The 27,612-nt window shown below is 52.3% G+C and overlaps 1 protein-coding gene and 1 pseudogene across 8 annotated transcripts in view; both read right to left on the bottom strand.

Moving 5' to 3' along the window:
* The window catches only part of PRKAG2 (protein kinase AMP-activated non-catalytic subunit gamma 2), a 256,416-nt gene that overhangs the window by 200,064 nt on the left and 28,740 nt on the right, over nt 1–27,612 (bottom strand). The window lies entirely within an intron of this gene.
* LOC113241414 (transmembrane protein 126A-like) overlaps nt 1–27,612 on the bottom strand; it is a 53,818-nt pseudogene that overhangs the window by 16,915 nt on the left and 9,291 nt on the right.

A 27,612-nucleotide genomic window follows, 5' to 3' on the forward strand; every position in this document is an offset into this window, starting at 1 on the left:
GCCCTGCATTGGGCTCCCTGTTCAGTGCGGAGTCCGCGTCTCCCTCTGCCCCTCACCCTGCTCGGTTCTCTTTCTCTCTCTCTCAAATAAGTGAATAAAATCTTTTTTAAAAAGTTGCTCTGCGCCTCAGTTTTCTCATCCATAAAATGGGAATCATAGGAGTTCCTATCAGATTATGAGTTAACACATAAATATGCAAATACATAACATGAGCTAACATATAAAGAGATTATAGGAAAATGCTTCCTATTACCTTAAGATAATTACCTGGTTTTACAGGCAAGATGCCATTATTTAGGGACAGGATGCTGTTATTATTGAGAAAGGCGGGGAGTGATGTAGGTTGGGGGCTTCTGGTCTAGGGTGGGACACTCCTGCCATGTGTTTCAGACTTGCAGGAGGTGGAAAGGAAATGCACACATGACCATGACCACGTGGGCAATGAGGACGGCCAGCCCCTGCTCTCACCTGCTCTCATTCCATCAGCTCTGGTAACACTGATGGTCTAAGGCTGATCAGGGGGCTGGTGTCAGGAACGACTAAATGCAGGGGTGCCTGGGTGGCTCAGTCATTAAGCGTCTGCCTTTGGCTCAGGTCATGATCCCAGGGTTCTGCGATCTAGCCCTGCATCGGGCTCCTTGCTTAGCAGGAAGCCTGCTTCTCCCTCTCCCATTTGCCCTGCTTGTGTTCCCTTTCTCACTGCCTCTCTCCATGTCAAATAAACAAAATCTTTAAAAAAAAAAAAAAAAAAAGGAATGACTAAATGCAGAAACTATTTATTAGCAAGTGCTCATTAGACAGTCTTTCAAAATGTAGGATGAATGGGAGAAACGATAGGAGGCTTAGGAGGATTTTTAAAACACGTTAGAGCCACTGATGTATTCATTCATTCATTCATTCATTATATATATTTTTTATTATGTTAGTCAGCATACAGTACATCCTTAGTTTTTGATGCAGCGTTCCATGAGTCATTGTTTGCGTACAACACCCAGTGTTCCATGCAATGTATTTGTTCATTTAAACACGTGTCAGGTAGCCCGTGTGTGTCTGGAACTGGGCATTCACAGATAAGCCACACCCTCCTCCTCAGTCTCAGGATGGGGCTGGAGAAGGAGACAGACTGCAAAGGGGCCCAAGGGATCTACGGGGTGATGGAAATGATCTCTGTCAAGAGTGTGGTGGTCACATGCCCGTGCACATTTATCACAGTCCAACTGCACACTTGAAATTGGTGGATTTTATTATATATAAATTATAGGTTGATAAATCTGAGCACGAAGAGACCCATCAGCCAACACCCATCCCCACACCTCAGGAGAGGGAAGAGAGAAACGTACCATCTACAGAACACGGGGAAGATGTCTACATTATTAATCCTGGAATATTGGGTGTGCTTTTTCATGTGGTGGGAGTAGAATTTTCAGAAAGCAGCTGTGCAGTATGGGTGATAGTTAGACTCTTATTTCCAGCAAAATTCTCTGGTTACCATTATCCTCCTGGTGACAAGTACGTGGTTACACCTATCAGATGGGGCACACTTGTCCCTTCTTCCCCTTCCTGGGTTCTGAAAGTCTGGCATCTCACCTTCCAGAACCCAGTCCAGACACACAGTTGCTACAGATCTAGGAGAGATGTGTTGGACACCAAAACCCAATTTCTCCCAAGGGTAAAACCCCAGTAGTGTGAGGTGTCACAATCCCACAGGTGTGCTTTAATTTCCTACCCTGACGCCCTTTATTTGGATCAAGGCAATATTTAAAAGATAACCATGAGAGACAACCCATGAAATGAATCCCTTCTCTGAACTGGGGGGTTACTGGTTTAGCTGATCTCAGAAAAGGACCCTGACGGCCTAGGAAAGAAAAGAGAGAAATTCAGGTGGAGTAGAGACATTCAGAAGAAAAAGTGCTTGGGTAAGGCCACTTTGGGGAGCACTGGAGTCGGGACCCTTCGTAGGCCCTTGGAGTGGGGAAGGGGATGTCCAGAGGTACTCACAGGCTGAGGCCACGATTCCCCACCACCTCTCTGTTAACTACCCCTATCCCTCCAGCCAAGTAGGAAGTGTAGGGATCACTGAGCACCAAGAACAGGGTGGACATTTAAATGTGATGAAGAATGTCGATCACAGCTAGCATATCTCAACCTGACATCCTTACTCACTGGCACACCAGATTTTGTCAAAATAGCATCACCAAGGGCCTGAAAGTACCAGAGACTGGGTGATGTCAGGTTTGTTTCACTGTTAAATGCATTTTATAGAACTCTAATTTTTTTTTTTTCAGTTAACATTCCAAATAAGACATAGCTGGTAGGTCTCAGAACTCTGGATCACCCAGAGTCCCAAGGCATTTGGAATTATTGAAAAATACTCTTTGGATTTTTTTTTTTCAATTGCACAATGCTTTCCTTATCTATCTCCATGAATGAAACTAGAGAAAGCTGACTTGGAGGGGGGGGGGACTGTTAGACTTGGGCAAGAAGGTCTAGAAATTTCTTTATTCCTTCCTTCCTTCCTTCCTCCCTCCCTCCCTCCCTCCCTCCCTCCCTCCCTCCGTCCCTCCCTTCCTTAAAGATTTTATTTATTTGAGAGAGAGAGAGTGTGTGGGCAGGGAGAGAGGCAGAGGGACAAGCAGACTTCCTGCTGAGTGCAGAGCCCGAGGCGGGACTTGACCCCAGGACCCTGAGATCATGATCTAAGCCAAATGCAGACGCTTAACCGACTGCCCCTAGAATTTTCTTTTTAGATAAATGAGCAGGAGGGGGAAATACTGACTCCAACTCAATTCACTCTAAGTACAGATTTCTGTCTCCTGCAAAGCCAGTCCTCAGAGTGTGTAAGATGCTGCTGAGAAGCCCTGAGGACCCCATTCAGTAGGCTGGGATGGGATGCAGGAATACACACTTCAACAAGACAATAGGGCCACCCTTCGAGAAACACTTGGGGCTCTGGTCCACTGGCAGAAGTCCTTCCTCCCCATTTAGGAGACAGTGGAGGCAGGTGTGTATGTGTGTGTGTCCAGGGGAGGGAACGGTTCTCATCTACCAAGTAGGGATCTGGGAAGGAAGAGGAAAAACAAATTATGTACATGGCGGCATGGCCCAGTGCCCTCTCTCTATGCAGCCGGGAAAAGGAGCAAGTCCTTCTGGGGAGAGCTGCCAGGTGGCCGCTAACAAGGCCTGGAGGGGCATCCTGACACTATCCCAAGGGGCCTAGAGGAGAGGAGTCCCCAGGTTCCTGAGCGGGGGGCACTCAGAGCCCCTTAACCCACCCCATGCCGGATGGAGTATGCCCCTCCCCCCCAAGACCCACCCTTCTTTCCAAGTGTCCCCCTGGAATTTGTGTTGGAAGACCAACTGGTAAGCGCATTTCCAGGCTCTGTGATTTGAGCAGATAAGTGTGGGATGACTCAGAGCGAGTGGGTGGTGACAGATGCCTGCAGCGAGCTCTGAGCCAGGCCTGGCCGGTTCTGGGTAAGCGCCTGGCTTGGGTCTTGGCCTAACATGAAGGGCGAATCCCACCAGGGGATAGAGGGCTCTGGGATCCTGAGCAGAAAATCTGTTCAAACGGATGAATCCCTAGCCCAGTCCAGCCCCGTCCCACCCAGCCCCAGCTCAGTACAGCATCAGCAGCAGGGTCATCAAGAAGCCCTCAGCACTCGCGTCAGAAGTCAGAACCCATGTGTTTGAGGGGTCCATGCGGGTGCTGTGCCAGGCCCTGCCCCCAGCATCTGGGTGCTGGAAGTTTCCCTTTCCTCTTTGTCTGCCAAGCCTTAAAAGCTTGGCATTCCTGCTCTCTACTAAAATGCAGACACCCCTCCGAGGACAAATCCAGATTCCCTATTGGCTCAGTCTTGACTCTGAAATAGGAAAGCTCATCTGTCTTTGGAGCCTGGCAGAGACTCCTTATTGTGAGGAGGTCCCGTTATCCAGAAAAGTCACCTTTGCAGAACTACCTGCCCCCGTCATAGCCGTGTAAGGCAGAGTAGGTGCTGGTGATGGTGCTTGAAGGATCACAGTTATAGTTAACTTGACTTTTTGGATAAGCAGAAATCACCCTTCTGATCCTTTTTTTTTTTTAAGATTTTACTATATATTTATTTATTTTGAAAGAGCGAGTGCAGGCGAGGGGAGGGGCAGAGAGAGAGAGAGAGAGACTCTCAAACAGAATCCTTGCTAAGCATGGAGCCCAACACAGGGCTCGATCCCACGACCCTGACATCATGACCTGAGCTGAAATCAAGAGTCAGACGCTCAACTGACTGAGCCACCCAGGCGCCCCCACCCTTCTGATTCTTACTGGTGAAAATATTTCTATAAAAATGTCTTCACACATCTCAAAGCTTGATAAGAAGCCTGGTGTGGGTCGTATTTAACCGGCAGATGGCCATGGTTTGGGGGAAGCGCCAGGGCCTCTACCTCCACCAGCCCCAGGGGGAGGGCAGGGGCAGAGCTGCGGCAGCAGGGGCCAGGGTCGGAGGCACTCTCTCCAGGAAGGTGTCTTTTCGCACCTTGTGCTCTACCATCTTTTTTCCTTCTGGAGAGAGTCCCACACCCCATCTGGCTCACTGGAGATTCTGCGTGTTGCTCCCGGTTAAGGGGAGGGTTGTGCGCTGTTCAGTCACCAGGTGAGGGTAACATTCCGCCTGTCTCCACAAGATCTTTTCCTGAACGCAGGCCATCCCAGCTCAGCCTTCCATCTTGGAAGTCTCCATTGCCCCAGATGCCCACGGGTATCAGCCCCAAGTTTACTTCAAGCCGTGAAAGTGTGATTATGAATGTGACTCAGCCAGTGGAGCTTGCAAAGCAAGGAGAACACCTGCATTTAAGGTCCAATCCATGAGCTGCTTGGGTTATGAGAAAAGGAAGAGCCCCGTAGAGTTTTCAGAGATGGTGCTTCACCTTGGCACTCCTTAGCTCCTGCTTCTGTATCTGGTTCTCTCTTCAAGAAGCAGAGAAACCCTGTCCTCGGGGCTCTCCAACCACAGCAGTCCTGAACCAAAAAGAAAACGTAGACCAGCCTGGGAGACAATGTGGAGCCCTGATTTCACAGCCCCTGTTTTACCTTCCTCAGGCCGCCTGGAACCCTCCATCATGTTGTCAGCCCCCCAACATGGTGGGGGGGTAACTGCAGGTGGGAGGGCTGGCTCTGTTCCAACTCACCGAGTGTCTGTTCTCTAATTCACTGGAATCTGTACAGCGCGTCTCTAACTCATGGGTGACTAACGAGATGAAGCCATTATTACCAGGCAGATGGCAGACTCCCTTAAAAGCAGACACGAGGCAATAAAATGCCACCACATACCTCACTTGCAAAGCAAAATCAAAACAAGAACCCAAATCTGGTTTTGTTTTCTTGTACTTTTTCCCTACTTCCCCCTATAGCTATATCTTAGGAAATCAAGAAAGGAATGTATGATTCGAGGAAGACAGGGCAAACATGCCACCGTGACCTTCAGGAGACGGCGGTGGCAGGGGAACCACACTGAGCCAGTAGACAGCTGTGTGCACATGCAGCAGGTGGGGTGGAGGGGACAGAGTGGGCTTGACCAGCTCCAAGGACAGGAGGGCCACTGGCCTGCCTGGAACAGCTAGGGAACTATAGGAACCCAACACAACCCGCAGCCCTCAGGCCTTGATTTCCTGGTGAACAATCAGAGTGATAAGACCTGGAGAATTCTATCAGGAAACCAGATCACTGCGAGGCCCTGCTTTTAGAGGAATGCCGCTGGGCTCAGCACGGGCACTCCGGAACTGACCGCTCACCGACAGGAAGAGGCTGGCTACTGATGGAGGATCTATTACAGGTGGGAAACTAGCCCTTGTCAACTGGTCTTCCCCCCAGTCCTGTGAGGTCTTTGGTTATCTCCAGTTTCAGAAGAAAAATCGGGCTCAGAAAGGTGAAATAATTTGCCCATGGTCCCCAGGTGGTAAAGAGCAGGACACAGGCTCAAGGTCAAGTCTGACTCCCAAGTCCAGTGCCAAGGGCCTCTGGGTTTGAGAAGGCAACTTCACCGGGTTCTGGAACATCAGGTGCCTATGATTACACCCTTCTCAAAACCCCAAATTTGAGTCATTGAGGTCAGAGCTCTGTACTCTGTCATTAACTTCTTTTAGGTCTCTCCAGCCTTCAGTCATGCTCGTGGAAAAGAAGTTTATCCAGGCAGAGGAAAGGTTTGCCAAAGAGCACAGAAAATCCATGGATTCAGGCCGACTACCCTTGGTGGTAGAATGGCAAGGCCTTGGGGCCTTTGGGCCTCGGGGCTGGGGAAGTGTAGGGCCTGGTAGGTCCTGCCCGGCCGCCATGCCATGATGCCGGCTAAGACACACATTTTCACTGTTGGAAGTTTGCCATGAGCTCAAACAGTGCAGTGCGGGGGTGGGGGGCAGGGGAAGAGGCAGGGAGTGGGGGCAGCAACTTCGGAGTCAGAGGACCCATCTGAACCCTAGTGTGTCATATACCAGCTATGTAATCTCGGCAAATATTTCAAGTTCACAGAGCCTCAATTTCCTCCTGTGTAACATGAGGCAAACCTCCCAGCATCATCATGAGAACTAAGATAATAATTAACATCCATGAAAATGCCATTTGTGGCACCTGGTGCCTAATACATAATCAATAAATATTTACCAAAGTGATATGGAGACAAATCCCTTTAAGAAACGAAAACCCTAACTGACCATAGGGAATTATCAATTGAATGAATCCACCTACAAGAACTAACTGAACACAACTTAACAGAAAATAATCCACAGGACAGAAAGCATAGGCATGAACCCATCCTAGCCCACAGGCTGTGTATGAGGGAATACTAAGGGGGTTTGCTAGAAGGTACAGGTCAAGACTTGTCAATGTGAGCATCCTGTGGGAGGACAGACTGCAACACTTTCAAAGGAAGAAAAAAGTTTATGGTTTGAAAGAGAACAGTGAGGAGGTTAGAAAAATCCAGGAAGGATCTATTAGTTAACAGCTGAGCTGAAATCAGGATGCAAAATTAGAACGTCCACTTTCAGGGATCCCCGGCTGTCCGGTACTACTGACGATGAGGTCAAGACCAAGCCTCATGCTCACCTTGGACGGCCACTGCCTCGCACATAGCACTCAAGAGTTTGTTCCAGTAAAAGGGTTGACTTTAATACTGGCCTGGGGTCCAGAGCTCAGCAGAAGCCCATGACAAAGGGGACATCCTCCCCACCATTCTCAGTCCACTCATCTCCCTCCTCCCCATGCCTGCCTCATCAGTGAAGTCCGGGCTGGGCCTCGGGGCACCCAGTTTCTCTTCCCAGTTCAATCCTTGTGACCGTAGGTGAGGCAAGGTGGCTAGATTTTTCAATGACCCCTGCTTCATGAATGTTACCTCCAGTGTCCTCATGCATAAAAAGGAGTTAATGCCTGTCTCCTAGGCCTCACGCTGGGCTAAAACAATTAACCAAAAACAAAGCAAAAACAAACCAAAAACCCCACCTTAGATTTTTCCAGCCCTTGGAAGTTCCCATGCAAACTGCTGAAGCAGAGGAGAGGGGAAAGGCTGTACTGCTCTCCTCTCAGGTCAGGAAGTGAGCTGGGCTGTTCTCAGAGTCAGCAGTCAGCCTGGCTGAGTCGAGAGGCGGCGGAGCCCATGGGGCACTGGTCCAATCTCCCTGCAATCTGTTCATCGCTTCCCTAGGAAGCTTCCTGGGCTGACCACTCACGTCCCTCCCATCTGCCCCCACACTTCTCTCAAGTAGCCGCACCTGACAGCCCCTGAAAGGCCCTCCATTTGTGTTTTGGGGTCTCCCCTGCACTCAGACATAAGCCTGCGTCCCACTGTCGCGAGCCCCTCCGTGCTGCCCCCTCCCAGCTGCCCCATCTTCAGCACTTGGCGTCTGCCGCCATCCCGTGCTTGATTCTCTACTGTTCCCCAAGTCTTGATCTAATATTCTGTTCCCTCCCCGCTAGATCATAAGTCCAGAAGCACAAAATGAAGCCTCATTCTTCTATTTTCCTGCCTCTGCTCCCACAGGGTCCCCCTCCCCCCATCAGCAGCGTCAAGTACCCATCACAGACTCTGAGCTGAAGTTTGGTCACACATGACTCATGTAGCCCTGGCTTATGGAGGGGGTTGTGGGGGGAGCCCACAAAACTCAGCAGCTTGGTCCAAGCGGCATGCTTCCCGTCAGCGGAGGAGGCCGAGACGAGAGCCTGTGCGGCCTCCAAATCCAGTCTCCTCCAGTGGCAGGGCTACTAGCTGCCGACTCAGGTTCTCAGCCCCCACCCATCTCCTCCCACCCAGAGAACGCACAAGCCTTGGCTCAGGCCTGGGGGTGCACCTCTCCCATCCTCCCCTCTTCCCTTCCTGCCTGCTCCCTCCCAGTTTCTGTTTCTTCAATGGATCCTCCATAAGTTAAAAAGCAACAAGTATGCCTCCTGGAGCTCACCCTCATCGGGCAGGAGACCAGTTGACTATGTGGTCATGAGCCTTCCAAGGGACCACACAGGTGGTGTCCACGGGCTCCCACATCATCCCCAATCTTTTCTGCTCGGGACAAATTTCACAAGCGATGACTCGGGAAGTGGGAGAAGAAAGGCAGAGGGTGTCAAGTCTGCGAAGATGTCAGTGGGGAACTTCAAGCCCGGTTGGGAAGGGGGGGTGGAGAGTCGCACTCAGGAGCGGGCAGCTCCAGCTCCCCCCAGCCGGCAGTTGGGCGGGAAGGAGGGACAGAACACAGACAGGGAAGAGCGACCAACACGCCCCCACATACATACCACCTTCACTACTACCCTCTTTAAATCCCGAGGAAAAGTTACATAAGGAGAAAACATACAGCTCCGAGGTAGGGAAAGAACGCTGAGTTCCACCTGGGGGTGTTTAATTTAATAAGAGGCCCCCGCAGAACAAAGCGACAATTCAAAGGCAAAGAGAGGAGACAAAAGCATCCTAAGGGGGGAAAGCCACACACACAGAAATGCACAGTCACCACGCAGTCGGGAACCCGGCTCCGGGGGTCAGCTTACTCAGCCCCAAGTGGTCCTGGGGGTCTCCTCCTGTGGTGCGGACGGCAGCGGGCGGCAGGTGCCGGCGGCAGGACGCTGGCCCACAGGCGGCTGGTGCTGCAGCCACTGCGCTCCCAGCTCCGCCAAATCCTGCTGCCGGCTCCGGAGGCCCATGAGAGTGGGGTTTCCCACCCCCTCAGCACAGGCGAGTTCTAGGGTTCGGCTGCTCCCCGAGCTGCTGCTGCCGCTGCACGTCTGCAACAGATGGGGACCGGGGCTGGGCGTGTTCCCAGTCCCCAGAGCGGCGCACCACGCGGACGCAGACAGCAGGAGCTGGCCCGAGACAGCGCAGGCGACAGTCTTGTTGGCTGGAGCTGGTGTGCTGCTCAACACTCAGGCAGAGCGCGGGCAGATCCCCTCAGTGACGGGCTTGCAGCCAACTGTCATTACCACCTGTGCCAGAGGCTGCCGGGAGGCAACTCCTTACTACACAGGCAAGTGAGCAGGAGGGAGAGCTGAGCCAGGTCTCTTAAAAAGACAGGCAGCAGGACAAATGACAGCCGGGGCAGCCGATGATGCAGCAGCCCGTGGCATCTGGGCCCGAGGTCCTGAGGCCAGCACAGGCCCTGCTTGGCCCCCATCGACACAAGCAGAGGTCCGTTAGCTTCAGAGGACACAGCACGGTGGCTGCAGCCACCCGGACTCCCTGGGGAGCCCTGCCCTTGGAATACAGAGAATCCCGGTGGAGGCCCTTCCCGAAGGCTCTGCTGGGGAACTTCCCATCGGAAACCGGGCCCTCCACCCTACCCACATAACCTGCAGCATCTGGAAGGCAACACAGTCCCTCCCTGGGTGAACCACGTCTTATTTTCCGTAATTCTGATGCTTTGACATCTGTGGCCTCGCTGACCCAGGCGGGACCGCCCTCCCAGGGTTAGCCACTCCCTAGAGAGAGTGAATAGCTCACCTGGGAGGACGCCTTTCAGACGCAAAACAGCCCATCCGGAGCACGACCGCCCTAACCTCTGCCCTCTGCACTCATCGTACCTCGTCACCTCGCGCCCGCGCTGCTCCCAGCTCCCCGCTGAAATGATTCCATCTCACCAATCCCAAACCCACTCGCCCTGCCTGGCCCGCGCCTTCCAGCAGCAACCACAGCAAAGGCCCTTGACTACATCCTCCTCTCACGCCTTGCACCTCCTGACCCAGCCCCCTGCTTCTCTGCCTGGTCCTGCCTGGAATGCTGACCCCCATTTCTAGGGATCTGTGAGCATGGTCAACTTATTCCTTCATGAAGAAGGAAGTGTCGGAGTGTCTTACCATACCTGATTAAAACGAATCCTGGGTAGCCTTTGATGTGGGAAACAAAGGCAGGAGAGAAATTATTAAATTTCCTTACGCTCTACAGCCCTTTGACGAGTCCTTGAAACAGGCAGAGTGACATTCCTCTAGGGACCAAACTGCCTCGATGTTAATACTTTGCTAAGGGCAAAAGGCAATCTTAGCCCAACCCCCAGGATGCTGTAAGTCTACTTTAATATATAAAAATTCCTTTAGAAATTTCCTTTATCTTTAACCCCCCCCCAAGGATACTTGTTGGCCATCACCCCCAAGCATATGGCCCACCAATACACATCTGAAGGGTCTCATGGCTCAGGTTTTATTATATGACCTTTTCCCAACAATAGCTAGTCCCCTCAAGATCCTGGAAACCTTGCTTCCAAAATTCCTTAGAGACTTACGCTATCTCTAACCCCCTCCCAACTTGAAAATATATACTGGGCCATTCTTCATGACCCCAGTGCAGCTCTTTCTGCCCACGGGTCCTGTCCCCATGCTTTAATAAAACCACTTTTTTGCACCAAAGACATCTCAAGAATTCTTTCTTGGCCATCGGCTTCGAACCCTAATGTCTTCCCTACATCACCTTCACCTACTTCCCTGGGGAGTGTGCAAGCTGGTTGGAAAGAAAATGGATCAGGAAAAAATGGGGTGGGGGGGTCTCCTGGCTGGCTCAGTCGAAAGAGCGTGTGACTCTTGATCTCGGGGTTGTGAGTTCGAGTCCCATGTTGGGAGTGGAGATTACTTAAATATATATTTTAAAATTAAAAAAAAAGAAAATGACTTCAGAACCCTGCAATGTTCAACATTAAATAAAACGTACTAATGACTTCAACTTTTCAGCAGTGGAGAAATTGCTTCGAAAGACAGGGAGCAGCTCATGGCTGCAAGTCCACAGCCTCGAAGACTCTGTTCTTCGATCCTATGACAGGATTTAGCTGGCAGATTTGTGGTTCAGGAAAGGGTGACAGCTGTGGACGAGGTATACGGGATGCTTCATGGGGAGAAAGGGACGCTGCATGGCTTCCAAGGCTCATGAACCAAAAGGCAACTAAGAGTTTGGTACTTGAAACTCCCAATAGGGTTGGAAGTCTGTGGCTTTCTTAAGGTTCCTTTCTGCTCGGAGGCTGGTGGCTGTGACCCATTGGTCCATTCTGAGGTCTGAGGAGGGATCAGAGGCACTGGGCATGGGGCCAGGATCTCTCTGGGCACTAGGAATGCTGAGGTCTACCTGAGAAAGTCGCCTGGACCCGGACACTGTTTTCTTGCCTATAGAATGAGCAATGTGTTACCTAAAGGACCTCCGGACCCTCCGGGACCTAAACACAGACATTCTGTGACAATAGCTCAGATCCAAACCATTTCCCTGAATCTCAGGTCTTCCTCTGAGAAAATAATCTTAGTGAAAACAGTCACTCTGCATATCTCCCAGGGCTGCTGTTGGGACAATGGATGAGCAAGCTTTGGACAAAAATAAGCAGCAACTTGGGACGTACAGGGTAATTCTGGAACCAGAGGGCCGTGCTAGTGTAAACTCACAGCTTAGCAAAAAGCTGGTGCCTTTTAGTGATGAGTGGAGCGCTCCCCCCTGCAGCACCCCCCCCCCAAGGTACTAGTGGTCAGTCAGAGACCCAGCCAATCACAGTGTTTTCTCCTGCTGGTTCTGGAACTAGCCTCGCTGGGTTAGCTAGGCTTGTTTTATTTTGTGCTTTATTCCAAAGTATACAAATAAGCCTGAGGAAAAAGCCTAATTAGTTTTGCTTGGAATGGCTGGAGACGCCAGGGAAATGGGCTTCACCATCCAGAGCGTCCCAAGGCCTGCTGCACTTGGAGACAAGTGCCTGCCGATGGCTTGCGGGGTGTGAGTGACCTTCTGCAGTTGTGACGGCCAGAGATCCCACCTGTCAGGGACCTGGCATTACGTGCTGGGGATCCAGGAGCATCAACAACCCCACTCCAGCCTGCAAGCTACCAGCCACAAATACGGTTACTGCTTTCACCTGCATCATTCCCACTCCCCCAGTCTCCACTGCACCCTGCGTCCCTGCTTCCTCCTCAGGCTTGGAGCGATTCCACCTACTTCCCAGAGAGGGTGGAGGTCCGCTCTCCTGAAGGAGAGGCCCCAAAGATCAAAGACTTTTGTGCAGCCGAAGACCACCGTTGGCCGATCTCTGGTCTTGGGCATATTCCTGCCTGTGGGACATTCCCTCTGACTCACCGCCCCCTCACTAATTAATCTTCCCAAACACTGCTTTCTGGGCATTGCCCTTAGCACCCTCACCGGACCAAAAAAGACAAAGCAAAACAAAATAAAACAAAACCCAGAACACTAGAGCCACGCTACCTGCAGAACAAAGCCACATACTGCAGTAAAGGAAACCAGGCCCATGCCGGCCTGGCCCACGTCCACCCAACCTTCCAACCGCCCCGGCTTGCACGAAGCTATCACCCAGGGTCATCACGGGCCCCTCAGCACCCCATGCCTGCACACTACCAACTCTGCAGTTTTGTATCCCAGAGTCCTCACGGGTCCCCCCCAGTCCCAACAGTCTTTCCTGACATCTGTAGGTTATTACCCAGTCGCTCTTCTGGAATTGATTTCTTGAGTATACGTTAGTGCTGGGTATTTACAAATGCTGTCTCAACTTGCACAACAGGTAAATGGGTAAGATAATACCTTTTTTTTTTTTTTAATCAACAAGGAAATGAGTTGCCAAAGTTACGGACACAGCAGTGACAGCACCAGGATTTAATCCCAGGTGCCTCCCCTCCAGAACCTGGCCGTGTCCACGCTGTTCTAACAGGTTCACACCCCACTCCCTTTTATTTATTTATTTTTGCTTATTTGTATTCTTGTATTTGGGTTTTTCTGCAGCACAGGCTTGTTTATTACGTAATTAAAAATAAGAGGATATGCTCACTCTTGACGTTGGAAAGTTCCCCATCAGAGGTCCGTCCCAAAGAAAATCCGAAACGCAGGTGCAAAGGTGGAGCGCGCAGCAGCGGGGAAGGCTCTGACGCCAGCCAATGTGCGAATACGGATTCCTGTCTGGCATGCTCTGATGGAGTCATGCACTGCGGGGTAAGGAAATCACAGCACACCACAGCAGTGACTTCAAAGATGACAAATAACAAGGGAAATGCGGCAGGAAAACCCCAAACTGGCCCCTGCCTTATCTCAGCTGTGTAAGAGCCACCGAAGACTAGAAACACATCACACAGGAGCAGGAAGGTGCCCCTGCTCCCCACCCCTCCCCTGGTCATGGGTAACAGACCTGGGTTCGATTTCTGAACACCCCAGGAACCCAGCACAGACCCTTGGCCAAATCCCATGCCACCTTCAGCCGTGAGCCTGAATGCCAAATGCTGCATGCCAGCCTTGGCCCGTGATGAGGCGCCAAGTGCAGGAAGGCAGCCAGAGCCCCAACAGCAAAAGGACCCAGAGCCCCATGTCCATACTGGCCACGGCGACAGGCCCATGTGGGGAAACTCACGGACCGACAGCAGCTGCTCAGCAAAGCCTATCTCCCTCCTTTTGTAGGTGGCCAGTGCTGGCCCTGCACTCCCGGCAGCGATCCTGGGGCTGCTGGATCCGTGCATGGGCAAGCCAGAGACACTGAGGCCAGAGGACTCCCTGGGCCCAGTGCCTGACTCCTGGCTGCACTGGCTGCACGTGTATTTCAGTCAGGAGCTTGGCAGCCCAGAAGAGGGGGCATGGCATGGTGTTAGCATGGTGTTGGCTTAGCCATCCGTCAGAAACAGTGTCTGAGATGTACTCAGTCAAGCAGGGATGCTGACGGTTGTGGCTCTTCCCTTTGGGATCCCATTCCTAAAGCCTGAGGCCAGCCTCCCTGCATCTATTCGCACTCTGCAATATGTTGGGGGCAGTTTGGTAGCTTCTAGAATATCCCAGCTGGGAATCAAGATGACAAAGAGGACGACTCAGCATGTCCAACATCCTTACTGAAATCTATACCAGAAGACAAGAAATGTCAGAGCTCGCTCCTTTCTCTCGGTGGAGTGAGTGGTGTTCAAGGTAAGTGCATGCTAACTCGGGCTGGCTCAGTAAGGGCACGGGGCGTCAGCATCTCTGAATAAACCAGCTTGAGAATCTGCCCAAGGCAGCGGCAAGACTCCCTTTGAGCTACAGGAATAGGTTGTAGCCGCCGCCTAAAAGCATCTGTGGGATCAGAGAGGGAGACAAGCTGTAAAAGACTCTTAAGCATAGGGAACAAACTGAGGGCTGCTGGAGGGGAGAGGGTGGGGGGACGGGGTAACTGCATGATGGACGTTAAGGAGGGCATGTGATGTGGTGAGCCGTGGGTATTACATAAGACTGATGAATCACTGACCTCTACCTCTGAAACCAATAATACATATGTTAATTGAATTTAAATAAAAATAAATAAATTTAAAAATAAATAAATAAAATAAAATTGTTTGTGGGGGTTTGGCTAACTCCGGTCTGAGATTTCCTTTCATTGTAATATACCACCTGGTACCACGGCTGTTGGGGTGTGGGGTGGAGGGGGGACACAGGCCTTATTCACCTCCCGTACTAGAGGCCGTCATAATGTACCAGCACCTGGATGTTTGCCGCCTCGGTCTCGTGTGCCCCACAGCCTCTCACGGGATCCCTCCGGCCAAGCAGGACTCGCAGTTCGCAACCCCTGGTCTGTATGCTCACATGCAGCCCTTGAGCTCTCGTGCCCTGGTTTCCATGGAGAGGAACCAAACCCAATCCCTCAAAGGGTAACCATTTCTCCATCGTTCACAACCAAGTTCTGGACTCTCAAAGGTCTTCAGAGACTTAGACAACTTTGTGGAGCCGCACGTGTGGAGACTGCTCTTGGGCCTCAGTCTCCCCCCAGGCTGACTGTGGAGCAGGTCCTGAGCCCCCCACCCACAGAAGCGCCGTGTGGATAGACTGTGTGAGTGCGAGTTGGAGCCCACCACCCCCCACCCCCCTTGTGGAGCTGCCACTCTCAGCTAAGCCAGTGAGTATACCAGCTCTAAATCCCAGCGACCGGTTGGGAAGTGACTTGCCCCCCAGGCCACGCAGCTGGGTGCTGAGGGGGCCAGGATCTTGACCCCTGAAGTCACAAGGGCTTAGCCCTGCCTGCCGGAAAGCTCGCCGGGCTTGTTCACGTGGCCTCATGGTGACCTCTCCAGACTCAGTCTGAACAAGTCCAAGGTGTGGAAGGTACAGAGAACAGATGGTGGAAGGGGAAGGATTTGCCATCTGTGCGGCCGCCAAAACAGTGATGGGGGATTGGGGTAAGACACACGTGTACGCACAGGCACATGTGTGTACATGCGCGCTTAGGTCTCTGCCTGCCAAAGCCCGCATGGACATCTCCTCCTCTCAGGGTCTTCTCCGAGCCCACCCCCAGCCCCACAAAACTCTCCTGTGCCCCCTGCCCCGGTTCCTCCAGCGTGCATCGTGTTAGCTTCTAGGGCCCGCCCCGTAGCTACGCACTGTTTTGAATACAGCACGGTCTCTGTCATCGGCCAGCCAAGGAGAACACTCCTCAGATCCAAGAAGTGGGAGTCTGCCATCTGGGATATAGTGTCCTCACCTTGAAAACCTCACCTTGGCACTTGGGAAGCCCCCATTTCCTCTTTCATTTTGTTAAGAACAGGATGGGCTTCTCCCTTAACACCATGTTCCCTTGGTCTGTCCCCGCAGCCCCCCACGGCTCTTGCTCCAGCTCTTGGTGGTCCCTCTCCTAACAAGAAACACTCACGGAGCTCCCGGCCACAGAACACAGGAGAAACCGAAGACAGGGACTCCCAACCGGGGAGACTTGAGTCCTGGCTGGGAGGAAAGTCACGGAGACAAGGAACAAGCAGGCTGAGGGTTAATGGGGTACAGACAGCAGCCTCCACAGAAGTTTCCTGCAGTGGCTACTTTGGAAGAAAGTTGTAAAAAAGAGCTTCCTGAAAAGAGTAAGTTTGAGGCTGAGGGTCTGAGAGGTAAGCAGGAGCAGCTTAAGAAAAAGAGGCGTGGGAGAGTCCTTGGATTTGTGGGCTCCCCCGCACATGCTCCTTCCCCAGTCCCTGGACACTCTGCCGATTGGAAGGCTCGCAGCTACCAGATGCTCTAGTTCAGCCCAAAGCCAGGCTCGGCGCGTCCACAGCTGAACGCCGAGGGGCCGAGCGTGGCCGTGTCATGCAGGTGCTCCTGTCCTGAACGTCTGTGACCTAAAACCACCTCAAACGCTCCGCTCAACAGAAGGCTCTGGGCTGCCCAGGTGGCGCGAGGCAGGCGGCTGCCTCACACGCACCAGTCTTCCTGATTTAATTGAAACCAACACGAATCACACTGGGGCATAAAGCAATTTTTTCCTCCAGACTGCCCTCTATAACCACGCCCCAAAGCATGTCCTCTCTCAGGCTGGATTCATCTTCCCTAGTGGACTGTGAAGGGTAAGAGTCTTCACTCGTCCTTTTAAATAGATGCCACTTTTCTATGCCAGTTCTGCCATTTACTAGCGCTGTGACCTTGGAGGAGCACTGAACCTCTCTGTGCCTCAATTTCTTCTTCTGTAAAATGGGTTTAAGCATAACCATACCTACCCCCACAGGGATGCTGTACGTGACGTATATATAGAGATGTGCATGTGTACCCACACACACATGTGTATTCTAAATACAGAGACACAGCCTGGCGCGTAGCATGGGCTGTGTGGGTGCTGGCTCTGAGTCTTAAGGGGGTGACCAGGGCCTGGGAGCTGATGGGAACCAACAGACTGGGAGACAGTACGGTCCATTTTAATGATGTGGGACACAGGTGTTGAGCCCTACTCGGCATCTCCTGCTACAGTAATTGCCGTTAGAGACAGAGCCTCAGAGACTGAACCTTAGGGCAAAGTAGGAAATGGTGAAAGGTAATCCACAGAAAGTTCTGGAAACACACACCTGCTATCACCTCTGGGACAGGTCTGGGGCTGGAGCAGAACTGGGGATGTCCCACAGAAGCCCCTAGCAACAGAAGGGGCAGCAAGGCCAGGAGAAGGGTGTGGATACCGCCTCCACCTCCTTGCCTGGGCCCACTGACCAGGGTTCGGTGAGCCTTCCCCTGCTGGAGCCACACAGGAACCAGACACAGGCCCTGCCCTGGAGAAGCTTTTGACTCCCGCGGTGGGAATGAGGCACAGAGGTGCAGAACACGCTCATGGGATAAGCTCGCAGACAGGTGTCCAGTGTGCTCAGAGAGGATGGGTCCCTTTGGGCTGAAGGCTCTGAGCTGGGGACCAGGCAGTGGGCCAGTAAGATGGGACCAGCGGCCCCAGTCAGTGCTGGGGGGTGCCTGGGGACAGGGAGAGCCACCACACCATGCAGTCAGGCTTCCTTCTTTCTCACAAATAAATGGCTATTGGGGATGGGGAGAACAATGAATCTACAACAGAAAAATGTCAGCCCTGATTTAAAAAAACAAAAACAAAAAGCCACCCTCCCGCATGTATCAGCCTTGGGGAAGCTGAGCCTCTGCCAAGCACGGGGCATCGCTGTGCACATCTAAGTGTCCTTAGGACACCTCAGGGAAGCCTGGTTTTCAGCTCCCATCACCCCCTTCCCCTCCCACGCCCCAGCAGAAGGAATGTGCCCCAGCTGCAGAGCCTGCTACCTGACCTCCCGCCACCTACCACCTACGGGCAGGAGCCCAAGGCCTGAGCCGGTTTCAGGGGCAGGGGTGCAGTCAGCCCTCCCACGGGACCAGGCGTGGTCCTGGCACAGTGCCTGCCTGCAGACATCCCCAGGAAAGATGGGAGAACAGGAAGGTTCACGTCTCCAGGTTTGTTGGCTAAAGGAATTCCATCTCAATGCACTTTTCTGAAAACTGAATGAACACTAAAACTTCAGCTAAAACTTTTTAAACATTTTAACAATTTTAAAAGAAGTCTCTCAGAATGCACTATACCCTTCCTTGCTGTCGTGGGTCGAATTATGTCCTAACCCTAATGTCCCAATACCTCTCAATGTGACCTTACTTGCAAAGAGGGTGTTTATAGAGGTGATCAAGTCACAGTGAGGGCACTTGGGTGGTCCTGATCCAATATGACTGGTCATCTTATAAACAGCGGATATTTGGACACATAGACACATAGAGAGGGAAGAGCCACAGGGAAGACAGCTGACTAGGAACCAAGGAGAGAGGCCTGGGACAGATCCCCCTGAGAGCTGTCGGAGGGAGCACAGCCCTGCCCACACCTGCATTTTTAGACTCTCGACCCCAGAGCTGTGACACGATCCATTTCTCCAAGCCCCCCGGTGCGTGATGCTGTTACAACCACCCCTGGAAACTAACACACGTGCTTTTTTTTCCCCCCTCGTGTTTCAATAGCTTAAGACAGAATTCACAACTTATTCACGATAAATTCACCCATTTAAAGTGCATGATTAAGTGGTTTTTAGTACATTCACAGGGCTGTGCTCTGTGCCATCGCCACAACCAATTTTAGGACATTTTTCATCACCCCAGAAAGGAACCCCATTCCTGTCAGCCATCCCTTCCATTCCCCTGTGCACTCCCCAGCCCCCCGCAACCACTGAGCTCCTTTCTGTGTCTGTGGTCTTGCCTGTTTTGGATGTTTCCTGTAAATGGAATCATTCACCACGTGGCCTCTTATGAGTGGGTTCTTACCTTCTTAACCAGAATAAGCCTAGGTATGTAAACATGAGTCAGTACCTTACGGGGGAAACCCGCTGGCTCAAGGATCAGAGTTTGAATCGCTCTGTGCCCCTAAGTGTGCTTCTTCACCTGTCTGACCCAGAGGCCCCCCGATCAGCGGGAGGGCTGCAGCTTCGCAGGCCGGGGATAAGGGCCCGCCAGCGCTGGTTCTAGTCACTGTTAGTCTCCTTCTCGTGCCTTGAAGACTCGTTGCCACTTTATTAAAGTTGTCATTTACTGCAGAGATGGCACTGGGGGTACCGGGCAGGTGGGGCCTCGTGGGCCCTTCCACGGAACTCCCCAAACTGCTGAGCTTTCCTAGTAGTCAATGAAAAAAAGTTTTACATCGGGTAGCCCAGTGCTACGTTCTACACATAAATCATTCCAGTTTTGATTTGATTCTTCCGGCCCTTTCCGCACTATCAGCTTCTAAAGAGATTCTCGGGTTTTTTTGTTTGTTTTTTAGATTTTATTTATTTATTTGAGAGAGAGAGAGCAAGAGCACAAGCAGGGAGAGGTAGAAGCAGACTCCCAGCTGAGCAGGGAGCCTGACGCGGGACTCAATCCCAGGACCCCGGGACCATGACCTGAGCCGAAGGCAGATGCTTAACCACCTGAGCCACCCAGGCGCCCCTAAAGACATTCTCGTTTCCGGAGACATCTCACCTGCTGCCCTATCCCAGAAGGAGCCTGACCACCATCCACACGTCTGTGACCAGCTCATCACCCACTTGCTAGTTAGTGTGGGGGGGCGCTAACCACAAGCTCTGTGATGGGGAACTCTTCTGTCTCCCCAGAGCCTTGCTGGCCCTGCTGACAAGACAGAGGCAACTCCCGGGGGCCCTAGTGCCATCCCTGGGCTTAGTGACCAAGACAGGCCACCCAAGGGACGTGAAGGAGCCACGGTGACAGGCGGGAGAGGCAGGGACAGGCCAGCTACAGGAAATCTCTAGAACATGAACGCTGGTGCAGCTCTGGCCTTGCTTCGTGAGCATTCACTGTGTACCAGGCATGCGGAGCACAGGGCCCTCTGCCATGAGCCGCAGGAGAAGGAGTCTGGGACCGTCAGACTCTCAGTTGCCTCACCTGCCCCAGAAGTTTTACAACTCAGCCACGTCAGAGGCTGGGGAGGCAGGGGGCAAGAAATGACACCCTCAGTCTGTTCCTGGAGCTTCCTCAGCCTGATCCTGGGATCCTCCACCAGGGCCGGGCCCAGACACAGGCCCAGAGCCACTCCAGTGGGTGGGAGCTGGAAGGGAGGTCAAGTCAGCTCCTGGCAAAATCCTTTGTCTGATGCTCTGAACCTGGAGGGACCATCAGAAGCCCCCGGGGCACTATTTCATCAAAACATAGATGCCCCGATTGTCTGGAGAGCTACTGCCTCAGGATTTCCAGGGCTGAGAACAGGCGTTCAGGGGGCCGAAATGCACCCTAATTAAGAACCAGCACCTCGTGGTAAAGGCAGGGAAATAACACGGTTGTTCACGGCATCATTTGGCCTCAAAATCAAAGGTGCCTTTAGGAAGGGAGATACAAAGTCAGGAATCAGAGCCTTCCCTTTACGAAGGCATCAGGTTTCGAATCAAAGCAAACTAAAAAGCTATCGCGTGGACTTCGGATGCTCAAGGGCAGTGCAGTCAATTGCTCTCGGTCCAGAACGTTTATAATGACCTAGAAGGCTTCTCAGAGGGAAACTTCATAACTGGCTCAGGTCAAAGGTCCCAGCGCAGGCTGCACTTGGCTCTGTGGCGTTCTGCCTGTCTCCTGACACCCAAATTCCGAGAAGATGTAGATGTGCCTGGGTTGTGCGGACTATGCTAACACCTAGGCGTGAGCAATGCACGGCAGATGACCGCAAGAAGTCCTGGGCCGCGGCTAACAGGAGAGACAGTGGTCACTGGGAGCTGCGGGCGGCGTTCTCTGAATTGTCATGAGACCACAGTGGCCCCGGCGGGCTCCGCCCTCTGACAGATCCCTCCCGCACACCCCCAGCCCTGACGTCAGGCCCAGCCACGCGGCTGGCTTTTCCCAGGAGGAACGCGTGCCACTTCCCAAGGGAAGGTTTGGAAGCTGTCCTGTGTTCTAACACCATCTCTCAGCAAGGACTCAGGGACGGTGCCTGCAGCTTGCGTCCCCAGAACAAATAGGGCACACCAACTGGGAGAGAAATAAACCTCCATCATTGCTCACCACTGAGATTTAGGGTCATTTGTCACCCCAGCATCACCTGGATGACACTCACTGTCACTGCCCCTCGTCCTGTCTTTCTTTGGAGCCTATTCCCTCTCCCTATGAAAGCTCAGCTCACAAACTTCCTGTGGTTGGAAATGCGGTTTTCTTGGCTTAATCCCCCGTAATGCTATTTGAATCAAGTCTGGATTGAAGGGGCCCCTGAGAGACAGCCCTGAATCTAAATACAACACGATTCAACAAATTTACTTTCTCTTACTCCCTAATTATTAATACTTTGTATGGTTTGTGTCCTCTGTGATATCTTAAGACAATGTTATGACAATCTTTCTGTAAATACTCAAAACCCTTAATGTAGAGCCAGACACCAAACACGTGCTCTCTCTTGGCTGGGTTTAATCTGACAAACGCGTACTAGACACTCGCTGTGTACCAGGCACACAGGAAGGGCACAAAGATGAAGGGTCAAGTCCTTAAGCAAGTCCTAGTTTCAGGGGAAAGAAGACATTCAAGACCGATGTTTTGCCTAAAAGGCCAACGCCAGTTTTCTCAGCCGTCTGTGTCTCTCTGGGGCTCTCCTTGGGCCCACCCCTCAACCACGGATTTATTCAGTGTTACCCTTAGGACAAATGGGTTAGGTAAAGGTCTACCCAGAATAGAGACCCTGGCACTTCAAATCCTTGCCACTGCTAGCCAGGCCTAACTTCCTGCCCCCACCCCAGGACTCCTTCACTTCCCTTTCCTGCCCACAATTACCTCCAAACAAAAATTAGTAACCAAGCAACGGTATATCCTCGGTCAGTAGTGACAGTGACCGGCTAAGTCTTGGTTTGCCCAGGACTGACCGGATTTTAAAACAGAAAGTCCCACATTCCAAGAAATCCTCAGTCCCTGGTGAACCCGGACCGCTGGTCCGCCTGAGGGACCGAGGCTGTTGCCCTGCAGCCCCCTCGGACCTCCCCCTCCCCCTCCCCCGAGGCAGTGTGCACCTCTGCGTGTCTATCCCCACCACCGGCCAGACCTCCCACACCCATGCCCGTTTCCTTTCTGTCTCTCCTGACTTCCAGCTCCACGAACGTTGCCACTTTCCAGCCCTTTGGTAACGGAGGAAACACCCTCCCACCTTTCCCTTCCTCTCGGTTTCATTTATTTGGTAAAAATTAGCCCTAATCATTGAATAAGAAGAGAGCCAGGGACTTGTGTTCATCAGGAAAAAGTAATTATTATAAGAGAAAACAAAAGTTTTAAAGTGAAATTAAACCTAAATACCAGGGTCCCCAAGTCCCCGGATATATCAAGGATGTCTAGAAGGATTTGGAATTCCTGTAACATTGTCCATTTAGCTCTTTTTCCTCCTCTGAACAAAGCCACTTTTCATAAAATGCAGCTTTAGAGATAAAACACCACTGCAATTCCATTTTGCCTCTTGCTTTTTAATTACTACATCCACAGCCCCACTTACCCAGCAGCGTTCCCAGCACTGCAAAGCCACATTACAGCGGAGACTGTAGCCACGAAAGGCCATGCTCAAGCCAAAACCCCCTTCACTGCCCATCAGCCGACAGAAACAAGGATCAGAGACAGCTTAGGATGGGAAGCTGGAGCCAGAGAAACAGAGAAGGGGGGCCGCTCAAGCCAAGTCAGACGTTTGGCTCCAAACTGCCTGCGCCCCACGGGCTCTCAACCTCAGACATACATCATCTGGGGAATTAAAAACAACAACAACAACATCAGACTTTCTAATTACATTCACCTGGGGAGCAGCTGGGCACTTGGGAGTTTTAAATGCCCCTCAGGTGAGCCTGATGTGCAGCCAAGTTTGAGACGCACGGCGGGAAGACCAAGGAAAATAAAAACACGATGGGTTACAGGTGCCCATTTACACAAAGAGAACGGAGCAGTTCCTGGGTAGAAGTGTGGGCTTTTCCTGATACGCGTTTCCATAGAGATTTCTTGAGATGGTTTTGAGTAAAACCTGGATTTCCGTAGCCTTTCCTGGCGTGGTTTCCAACACCAGGGCTCGTACGTCCCTGAGCGCAGCCCCAGGGGGTCACAGGGCCCCATGCTGGTGCTGTTTCTCCCCGATGCTACTCGGACCCTGAGCAGATGCAGTGAACCCTGCCTCACCCTTCTTTACCTGCCCTGCTCGTCCCCGTCCAGAAAAAGGCCAACGGAGTGATGCAGGGCAATGTGAGCCTCAGTTCTGAGCTCCTCTTAGAACAGAGGGTGAATGGCATGTGGATTGGGGGCTCTGGGCATCACCTACTCATTCAACTAGTAGTAACGAGCCCCTGCCGCCCAGGGGGAGCCCCAGCCCAGAACCCTGAAATGAGTGCAATTCCTTGTCCATGGGTCTCCACGCTTTTGTAAGACCTGCATTTCCTTCCCGTGGAGCCTTGAGGCAGGTCCCGAGGGTCAGGGTGGCCGTGTAGCGGTCCTGAGAGGAGGGAATTGGGATGGGCATCAAATACCAGCCACACAGCTGAGGGTGGGGCTGTCCTTGAGAGCAGGGCGACATCTGATTCATCGGGCCTAGTACAGGGCCTGACGAACAGTACGTGCTCGGCAAACATTTGTTGAGAGAGAGAATGAATAATGCCTGGAAAAAAAAAAAAAAAGAATGACGAAAAGCTCATCTCACTAAGATGGCAGCGATAGAAAGTGTGGAAAAGCAAAAGTGAGAGGAAAAAAGAAATTTCTGCAGTTTTGGAAACGTTCTTCATCCCTTTCAGGGCCCTTGGTCTCGTGGAGATCTCGATCGGCAGGATACTGCCAATGCGTGCGCTCACAGGGGTGCCCTATGCACTCTGACGGGTTGTGCGTATCCTTGGACATGACAGCAAAAGCACAGGCAGCAAAAGACAAGAAGAGATAAATTGTGCTTCTTCAAAATTCAAGACTGGTGTGCTTCAACAGACACCAAAAACGTGAAAAGACAACCCCCAGAAAGGATGAAAACATCTTCCAATCATGCATCTGATAAGGGGTTTGCATCTGAAATATATAAAGAATTCTCACACTTGACAGTGAAAAGACAACTCAATTTCAAAACAAGCACAGGGTATGAACAGACATTTCTCCAAGGAAGATTTACAAATGGACAAATGGCCGAAGAGCCCAGGGGAAGATGCTCGACCCCATCGGGCACTAGGGAAATGGAGATGGAAGGCACGAGGCTCCCCACTTCCCACCTGCAAGGACAGCCACAGCAAAGAGACACACGGGGACATGCGCTGGTGAGGACACGCACACGCCGGGAGCCGCGTCCACTGCAGGGGGAATGTCAGCCAGCAAGCCCGTCTGGACAACCGTCTGGCAGTCCCTCAAAAGGGAAGCATAGAGCGACTCCAGCAGCCAGCCGCCACTCTGCTCCCGGGTGTGAGCCTGAGAGAAATGAGGACGTACACCCACCCAGACATGCGCACATGAACATTCGCAGCAGCACTATTCCTCGTCCCCAAAAGGTGGAAATGACCCCCAATGTCCTTTAACCGATGAAGAAAGCGCAGTGTATTCACACCATGGAATTTCGTGAAGCCACAAGGGGCGAAGTAGTGATGGATACAACACAGGTGAACCCTGAAAACATGCGGTTAAGTGAAAGAAGCCGGGGTGAAGACCACGTTCCAGGATTCCATTTGTACGAGAGCCCAGAACAGGGAAAGGTATAGAAGCAGACAGTCGTGTGGTGGTCGCCTGGGGGGAGGCGAGGGCGGACGAGGGAACCTGTTGGTGATAGCCTCAGCGTCAGGGGGTTCCCTCGGGGGGATGAAAATATTCCAGAGTTGACTGTGGTGATGGTTGCACAGATCTGCGGATATCCTAAAAGCCATCGACTCGGACCCTTTGCACAGGTAAATTGTGGCTCAGTCAATTGTACTCAATAAAGCTGTTCGAAAAAAACAGAAGGTGTGTAAAGGCCAGCAAAACAACAGTTCGGCAACCACACTGAGCCCCGTTTGTCACTGACCCGAGTGGCAAAAACGATGAAGGAGCACGACACATTCTGTCAGCCAGCCTGTGGGAGAAGAGGCCACAGCCGCCTTCACACGTTGCTATTGGAAATGCAAATGGATACAACCCTTCCCGAGGGAAATCTGGTGACAGCTAACAGACGCGCACGAGCGCGCGTGGGAGCACGTGAGCACACGGACCTTGTCTGCATCCTTGTCTGGGTCTCGGTAGGTGCCCCGGCACCATGCTCACTGGCACACGCAGTGCGGTCTACAGTGCCAGCCTGCACACTGCCCAGCGGGCTTGGCTCAGCATCCTCGGGAGACGAGCAACCGGCAGGCACATCACCAGCTCAGCTGAGGTCACTGATACCAATCAAGGAGGCAGTGAGTGACAAGAGTGACCACAGCCCTGGCCATGCAGAAAGAAGGGAAAACAGGAAACCAAGACAAGCCTGAAGGAGGAAGGGGCTGGGATGGTGTTTGGGAAGATGGGCTGTGATATGGGAAAGGCCATGAGAGGCTCTGCCTTTCTCTAAGGTCAGAGACTGTGTCTTCTCCGTACTTCACCATGTGGATTCTCTCAGGAGAGGTTTCCAGCAGTGAGAATGACAAGTGCAAAGGCCCGGAGTCAGGAGCAGGCAGGAGCAGGCGGGCCTGTCTGGGGCACAGCAGTGGCCCGTGTGGCTGAGGTAATCGATGGGGTCAAAAAGGCAGTGAAACCATACTCATCTGAACGTGACACGGAGCCACTGGAAGTTTCTATCAGGGAAGGCATGACCTGACATATTGTAACACAATCACTCTGGCCCCCTGTTGAGAACAGACAGTCAGGGGCAAAGATGGAGATGGCCTTCAACTCCAGGTTGGAGCCAACCCACGGGTGATGGGGAGCGAGAGGAGAAGTGGGCAAGAGGACCTAATCATGGAAGAAAACCGGGAGGGAACCAATGGGGTCCTGGGACAGTGGCCCTGACAAGGTGACAGCCCCGTGTCATCTGCTCCCAGACACTGCCTCAAAAGTGAGTGTACATCACAAGAGAAGCAGAAAATGGCTCATAAGGGGCGCCTGGGTGGCACGGTCGTTAAGCGTCTGCCTTCGGCTCAGGGTGTGATCCCGGTACTCTGGGATCGAGCCCCACATCGGGCTCCTCCACTAGGAGCATGCTTCTTCCTCTCCCACTCCCCCTGCTTGTGTTCCCTCTCTCGCTGGCTGTCTCTCTGTCAAATAAATAAATAAATAAAATCTTTTTAAAAAATGGTTCATAATCATACAGAAATAGTCCATATGAGAATTAAGGCATATAGAAATAGTTAAAATAAATATTTTTTAAAGATTGGAAGCTGTCCTGAGAAAGGGTGCAATCGTGAAGTAGAGAGACGGAAAGAGAGGACTTAGAAGGTTCTAGGCTCAGTGCTGCTCTGCCCACCTTGCTGGCAGGGAGCTTTTAAGCATTAACACCTTTATCACTTCCCTTTAAGGTACTAACGATCTATGAAGGACTTTTTCTAGTGACCTTGCCCTGGGTCCTTCACTCCTCCTTCTGCAGAAGGTCCCTCTGAAGGGTTAGAGTTAGGGCCCCTGGTGTCCCACCGCCGGCAACCAAACCAACCCTAAGCGTGGGGTGTTAGGGCAGCTGCTCCTGGCAAAGCAGGGCAGAGAAGAGACCTCGGTGAGGGCAGAGCTAGTGCGGGAGTTAGGAACGGAGTCTCTGCGAAGGCGTGGAGCTCCGGGGATGAGCACAGGCCAAGGCAGGAGGGCAGAAGGGGCAGGAAATTCTACAACCTGATTCCACCTTTTTGTCCCTTCCAGGTGGATCCTCCATTTCTAGAAGCAACAATAGTGACGCACTAGACTGGAAGACTGGAGACCAACTCCTAGCTCTAGGGCACGGTGGGCTGGGGTCAGCAGGGGCCAGAGCATGGCACAATCGCATGGCACTGTTTCTTAGACTACAGAGGGCCTGGTGTCCCCTGGTCCTGGGCAACACCGCAGCTCCACCAGGCTTGGCCCAGCTGGCCTCCGTCTGTGCCCCCGGCTGTCCCCTCGGCGCACTCAGCCTGAGCAGCCTGAGGCTGTCACCTTGGTCTCGGGCAAGCCCGTTTCCTGGACATGTCTGACTTGACTTAACTGGAGGCAAGGTCAACATGAAAAAGAGCGGGTTCTCCCAGTGCCAAGTCTGTAGACTTGCAGCCGCCAGATACACGAATCAGGCCATTTCCTAATCGTCTAGGAGTGGAACACGATGTGCTTACACACCCCCACCCCCCAGCCACCCAGCACTCACCAGACCAAAATCTACATAGGAAAACAGTTTTTTCAAGAATCAAAAAGGTAGTAATTTTCTCAGTCATGAGCCAATTACAGAGACTGACAGGAAGGAAGGAAGGAAGGAAAGGAAAGAAAACATAAAGAAGAAATCGATGATTGATGGACAGGCAGCGCCGCGGATTGGGATTCGCACCCGGGTTTGCAGCTA

This window comes from Ursus arctos, unplaced genomic scaffold (assembly GCF_023065955.2).
Source record: "Ursus arctos isolate Adak ecotype North America unplaced genomic scaffold, UrsArc2.0 scaffold_3, whole genome shotgun sequence".
Taxonomy (NCBI): domain Eukaryota; kingdom Metazoa; phylum Chordata; class Mammalia; order Carnivora; family Ursidae; genus Ursus; species Ursus arctos.